Source organism: Sapajus apella, unplaced genomic scaffold (assembly GCF_009761245.1).
Source record: "Sapajus apella isolate SASKATOON/1434 unplaced genomic scaffold, GSC_monkey_1.0 scaffold35, whole genome shotgun sequence".
Taxonomy (NCBI): domain Eukaryota; kingdom Metazoa; phylum Chordata; class Mammalia; order Primates; family Cebidae; genus Sapajus; species Sapajus apella.
In genome coordinates, this window is record NW_022436975.1 from 2,843,307 (window position 1) to 2,850,395 (window position 7,089).

Here is a 7,089-nt window from a genome sequence, read left to right on the forward strand (position 1 = left end):
CATGATTGTGCCCAAGCTCACGGAGTGAGTCAGCACAGAACTGCATCTTTACCCAATAGCCTTTTTGCCATGCTATGCGGTTATGTTTAAATTAGCATTTTTCAAAGTGTAGTCCTTGACAGTCTTAATCAGAAATCATAACCATGTCCATGGCCATCTTAATCAGAAATCCATAACAACCATAACCATGCCTGTGAAAAATTCATAATCCTGAGCTTTTCCCTAACTGTACTGAATCAGATTGGGGATTGGGGGTGTATAATAGGAATCTACATTGAAAATAAGCACTATGTAACTGATTCTTCCATAATGGTTTTTGGATAATAATATGGGCCTAAAGGCTACAAATAGTAAGGAGTAGTAAAATACAGATTTAAGGAATTGTATGCTTTGTCCTCATCATTGGTAAGACTAACACCATCAACGAGACCTCAACAGCAGTAATATGGAGTCCTAGAACCCAACCCAGAGTTGATTACAGTTGTTCTGATAACAGCATTGGTGCTTCTAAGAGACCTTCATATTTGGAAAACATTCATTTATATAATGGTGTGTTGTTTCCTTTACCAAGTAGATCAGCTGCGTATTAAAATTCACAGTTCATTTCTTAACTGCATTCTTTAAATGTGAGAAATTTGAAACTTTGATTTTAGTCTCTTGACCACTGGGAAATCTACCAAAGTCTATGATATTTAGCAATATTAGAAATAAAATCGTCATATAATTCATTAAATTCCTATTTTAAAATTAGTCACAGATTAACTTTATTTAATTCTATGTTAGAATACAGAATTGTAGCCAGTAATAAAATATGTACATTATATTTTAACCCTGCACATAAAATTTATTGTTTTTATTTTTTATATTAGAGAGAATTATGTGTTTGCGTATGTTGTCTTTCAGAATATTACTATTTTTGATAATGACTCATTTGAAAATATAGCAAAGAGTACCTATTTTAACAGCTGCTTATGTTAATGTAGAATAATTTCCTATTCTTATTTATTATATTTTGCTAAAAGTATAAACTCATTTAATCATGCAACTATATCAGGATATAATATCTAGTAATTACCTGTGATTGTTAATTTTTTATGTCAACTTGAATGGGTCATTGGGTACTAAAATATGCTTGGGCAGCCATTCTATTATATATAAAAGGTGTGTGTATACACACACACACACAAACACACACACACACAAACACACACACCCTACTGGTTTTGTTTCTCTGGGAAACCCTGACCAAAACTGCACCGATTTTGGTATCAGGAAGTTGTCTGCTGGTATAACAAATACCTAACAATATGGACCTGACTTGGGCCTGGCTTGGGAACTGGGCAATGGGTAGACGCTGGGTGAATTTGGAGGTGCAGACTAGAAAAAAGCATGAATTTCTATGAAGGGATTATTGGTAGAAATGTGAACATTAAAGGCAGTTCTGGTAAGGGATCAGGAGGAAGAGGAGAGCTGGAGAGAGGGTGTCACTCTTCTTAGAAAATAAATAATCATGAATAATCAAAATAGAATGTTTATGGAAATATAGATGTTAAATATTCTGAGAAATATAGATGGTAAATAGAATGTTTATGGAAATATAGATGGAAAAGAGAACAGGTTATTGTAAGCTAGAGGAAAAATGATTCTTGTTATATAGTGACAAATATCTTGGTTGCATTTTTTTGCAATGTTCTGAGAAAAATAGCACTTATAAGTAATGCGCTTGGCTATTTACCAGATGGGATTTTTAAGCAAAGTGTTGAAAGTAAGGCTCTGGTCCTCCTTAATGCAATACAAGAGGAGAATTATGAATTTAAAAAGGATTTGTTAAGCAAAAAAACCCAGGACAAGAAGATTTAGAAATTCCTCAGCTTGTCTATAATGCAGACACTGGAAAAGCCTGTTCTGCAGACAACACTAAGAGTGCGGCTGAATCACCCTTTGCTAAAGAGGTAATGGGAGTGACCCATCAGCTTAATCAGCCACATCAGCAGAAGCCAGGAACAGCAAATGGATTATACCATCAAAGACACTGCTAGAGGACAGAGGGAGCAAGACAGAACAAGGAAAAGTTGTCAGATTTCTTGGATTCCATAGGCCCAAACCACAGAGCTATTAAGCAAATGGGTGGGGTTGTCCTCCAGCCTTCTTAGCAGGATAGGGAAACAAAGAGGTGATTCTTTCATTAAGATTTAATGAGGGCCGGGCTCGGTGGCTCACGCCTGTAATCCCAGCACTTTGGGAGGCCGAGGCGGGTGGATCACGAGGTCAAGAGATCGAGACCATCCTGGTTGACACAGTGAAACCCTGTCTCTAATAAAAATACAAAAAATTAGCTGGGCATGATGGCATGTGCCTGTAATCTCAGCTACTCAGGAGGCTGAGGCAGGAGAATTGCCTGAACCCAGGAGGTGGAGGTTGCGGTGAGCCGAGATCGCGCCATTGCACTCCAGCCTGGGTAACAAGAGCGAAACTCCGTCTCAAAAAAATAAAAAAAGAAAAAAAAAAGATTTAATGAAATTGCCCTTGCTAGGTTTTCTACTTTCATGGAAACCTTCATTCCCTTTTTAAATTTACATTTTTCCATTTTGAAAAGAAAACGTCTATCCTATGCCTGTCCCAATATCGTATTTTGGAGATACATAACTTGTCCATTTCATAGGCTCACCGTTGGAGTTTTGCCTCATGATGAATTGTACCTAAAGTCTCATTTATAAATGATTTAAATTATATTAAGATGAGACTTTAGCCTTTAGCCTTTGGAATTAATGTAATAAGTTAAGAATTTTGGGGCTACTGGGGTGGGATGAATGTATTTTGCATGTGATAAGAACATGGATTTGGGGGAACTAAGGGAAGAATGCCATGAGCTGAATTTTGGTGTCCTTCCAAAATGCATATATTGAAGCCCTAGCCACTAATGCCACTGTATTTCATGATAGGATCTTTAGGAGGCATCCAGGTGAAATGATGCCATAAGGATAGCATCTTCATTTCATAACACTGGTGTCCTTTAAGAAAAGAAAGAGATGCTGGGCATGGTGGCTCATGCCTGTAATCCCATCTCTTTGGGAGGCCAAGGCAGGTGGATCACCTGAGGTTGGGAGTTCGAGACCAGCCTGACCAACGTGAAGAAGCCCTATCTCTACTAAAAATACAAAATTAGCTGGGCATGTTGGCGCATGCCTATAATTGCAGCTACTCGGGAGGTTGAGGCAGGAGAATTGCTTGAACCCGGGAGGCAGAGTTTGCTGTGAGCTGAGATATTGCACCACAACCTGGGCAACAAGAGGGAAACTTCATCTCAAAAGGAAAAATAAAAGAAAAGAAAGATAAAACAGAGCTATCTCATTATCTACAAGTGAGGACACAGCCAGAAGGTTGCTATCTGCAAGCCAGAAAGAGAGCCCATACCAGAAACTGAAACCTGCTGGACCTTGAACTTGGACATTCAGCCTCCAGAACTGTGATCGATAAATTTTTGTTGTTTACTTCACCCAGTCTATAGTACTTATTATGGCAGCCCAAGCTGACTTGGTGCCAAGAGTCATTCAAGGGAAAGAGACTTTTAAGAATGAATTTTCTGAATTGGTTCTGAAGTATCTGGAACTGGCTATTTCTATTTCCAGCAGAAAAGAGTCTTTGTGTCTTCTGACCATTTTTAACTTAAAGTCAATCTTGTATAATGTAAGTATGTCTTCCCTGCTCCCTTTTGGCTACCATTTGTCTAGAACTTCTTTTTCTATTTTTTTACTGTCAGCCTTATATCAAAACAGGAATCTTCCGTAGACAACAGGATCTTATTTTTTAATTCATTCAGCTACTCTATCTTTTGATTAGGAAGTTTAATCCATTTATATTTAATATAATTACTAACAGGGAAGAACTTACCATTGCCATTTTGTTATTGTTTTTTGCATGTCTTATAGTTATTTCATCCCTTTTTGTTTTTTAACCCTTTACATTTTTTATTTTTCATTTGTAGTTATTTTATCTCATTTCTGCTTTTACTCTTTAGTTGCTTTCATTTGTGTTTCACTGATGTTTTTCTATGTGTGTGTGTGTGTGTATATGTGTGTGTGATGGCATGCTTTGATTCCTTTATCATTTTATTTTATGCATCTTCTATAGTTATTTTCTTTGGGGTTACCATGGATCTAACATAAAGTATCTTATAGTTACATAATTTATTTTAAATTGATAACAACTTAACATCAGTTACATACAAAAACTACTCCTTTACATATCTTCCTGCTTCTTGTCCCCATGTAGGTACCATACATTGTTATGCTAGTGTCTCTGTGGTAGAAAAAGTTCTGGTATTTCCTATTCTTCTATCTTACTGATACTTTGCATATTTGTTTCCTTTTTTAAATGGACAAATATGCTTTTTAGTTATTACTTTCTATTATGTATAAGTCATATACTGAAGAGATGGCCATAATTTAACTTTATGCAATTTTATAGGTAGCTGGTATGTGTCAAGCTCATTGGAAAGCTCTGGGGATTCCAAGAAATGAAAAATACAGATCTGACATTATATAACAGGATAGGATGATGAATAAGAAGGAAAAATCATTGAAATCCAGTGTAAGGATTTCAATAATGAAAGTCAGTACACAGCACAGCCTGAAAGGTTGTTTCTCTCTGTGGAGTCAGATAGTATATCTCAAGGTACCGCATGCTGGGTTGAATTTTAGGAAGTAGACTGGGTTTTGTACACACACACACACACACACACACACACAACAAACAAACAAACAAACAAACAAACAAAAAACACCATTTCGAACTGAAGAGCTCCTAAAAGACAACTGGTAAACAAAACACTTTGTTTACATATTATCAGTGTTATACTAAGAATGATTTTCTGTGTCTCTCCATCTGTCCAAGCAGTATAACTAAATTTAAACATTTAGCCATTCTGCATGTATATAACTGCATTTTGCCCATTGACTAAAGGAATTATCTACAGAAAAGAGAGGGAGGCAAAATCACCAATGTAGGTAAAAAATTTTCCATGCGTTAATTGCAAGTCATTCCAATGTAGCACTTGGTAAATTCTGTTTTGTGAGGTTTTAATAAAACCTTTTTTGTTTGTTTACTTCATGAAGATAAATACATTGTAATTCTTTTTGATTAGTGATTATTAAACTCCCAGAGGCTCTTATTTAAAGAATGAAAATATGTCTTCACCAAATATAGAAGTTAACTTAATTTTATGAGGTCAAATATGGTAGGTCATACTTTTAATTGTTGAGTAAATCTCACTTGTTAAGTCTAGTGATCAGGATTTTTCAAACAGCTCTCCATATGAATTTTAGAAATGTGGCAAGGGAATTCTAAACTAATTCTTGGGACTAGTGATGTGTAAGATTGTATAATGTTACTGTGTGATTAAATATGTATGTAAAACTTTATTAAGTCATAAAAAATGTACAGTATGTGTGTTAGTTTCCTCAACCTCACAATAGATACTTATTTTTCAGGATTGTTCTGATAACAGGGAGACAGTAGATGGGAAGCTCATTTAAGAAGCGTAGCGTTTAATCTCACATGACAGATTATAATTTTCATTATGATTAAATGTACATTGGAAGATACATTTGAAGATATCAATATACTTGCAGCTAAATATTATTTTTTCTCTCAAGTGAGATATTCTTAAGTCCATATCTGGTCATGGTGACAATAACCTTGAAGTCATCTGGACTCTGTTAAGGCTAACTCCACACTTGATCTCATCCCTTAGCATTGTTTGATCACCAGACTCTTTTGTCCAAGGCTCCCGACAACACCCTTACTTTACTGTGAATCCTCATTCATGGGTCATTAGGGGAATCATCTCAATCTTATTACAGTTTCTAGTCCTGGGATCTCTAATATAGCATACATAATTGTTTTTATGGATTTAAATTTATCTTTCCCAAAATTCATATGTTGAAGCTATGTATTAGTGTTGAAATGTTTAGCTTGTAAGAAGAAGACCTATTTTGATGTTGAAGGACTCTGAAAAAACAAACAAACAAACAAAAAAACATAGCCAATGTCATTCTGCCACAATTTTCACTATCTTTTAGGTGTTTGTGACCTCTTTGCTGTGAAAATCTTAAATTCCCTTTGGACAGGTCTTCCTGGTAAACTGACCCTTTTAGCCTTGCTAATTAGTATCATTAATGAAGCAGTCGAGCTTTGACCATCTTCTGGGAGCCTGACCACCCACCAGGGAGCTACTCAAGGGAAACCTGTGTTAACAGGATTCCCTGGTGATTCCATTGCACAGTAAATTTTAAGATGCTGTTCTTTGAAATATGACTCAATTACTTGCCTATGCCACTTTATGAATGAAGACCTCATTTTTTTTTTAAGTTTTGCCTTTCTTTAAAAGCATAGGACGGATGTGAGGGCAAGCTGGCTGTGACATCTGTCACCCCATTGATCGTCAGGTTGATTAAGCTGATCTGGCTGGCAAGGTGGGTATCTGGTCTGGGTGTGGTGGCCCACCCCTGTAATCCCAGCACTGCAAGAGGCCAAGGTGGGCAGATCACTTGAGATCAGGAGTTTGAGACCAGTTCGGCCAACATGGTGAAACCCTGTCTCTCTAAAAATTCAGAAAATTAGCTGGGCGTGCTTGCTTGAACCCAGAAGGTGGATGTTGCTGTGAGTCAAGATCGTGCCACTGCATTCCAACGTGGGCAACAGAGCAAGACTCTGTCTCAAAAAATCACAGAACATTTTTTTCCAACTAATATGAGTCACTGAGTTTTCAATGACAGCCACTGATATTATTACATTTCCCTAATACATTTCTCTCTTTAAAGTTATGATGATATTTATTTCAATAAAAAAGAAAAGACAAAACAAATGTCTATCAAAGTTATTGTTGCTGACCAAGGGCTAGGCGTTAAAACCATGCTGATAAAAATATAATTCTTATTTATAGAAAAAAATTTGTAATATTTTTGAAATACTGTGATCAATTTTAATTTCCTTAATATGTAAACATTCAGTTAGTTAAAAATATCAAGGTTGCTATTTTTGGAGTCCTGGAAGAAACATCATAATGAGTGAGTAAATTATGTTTAATAA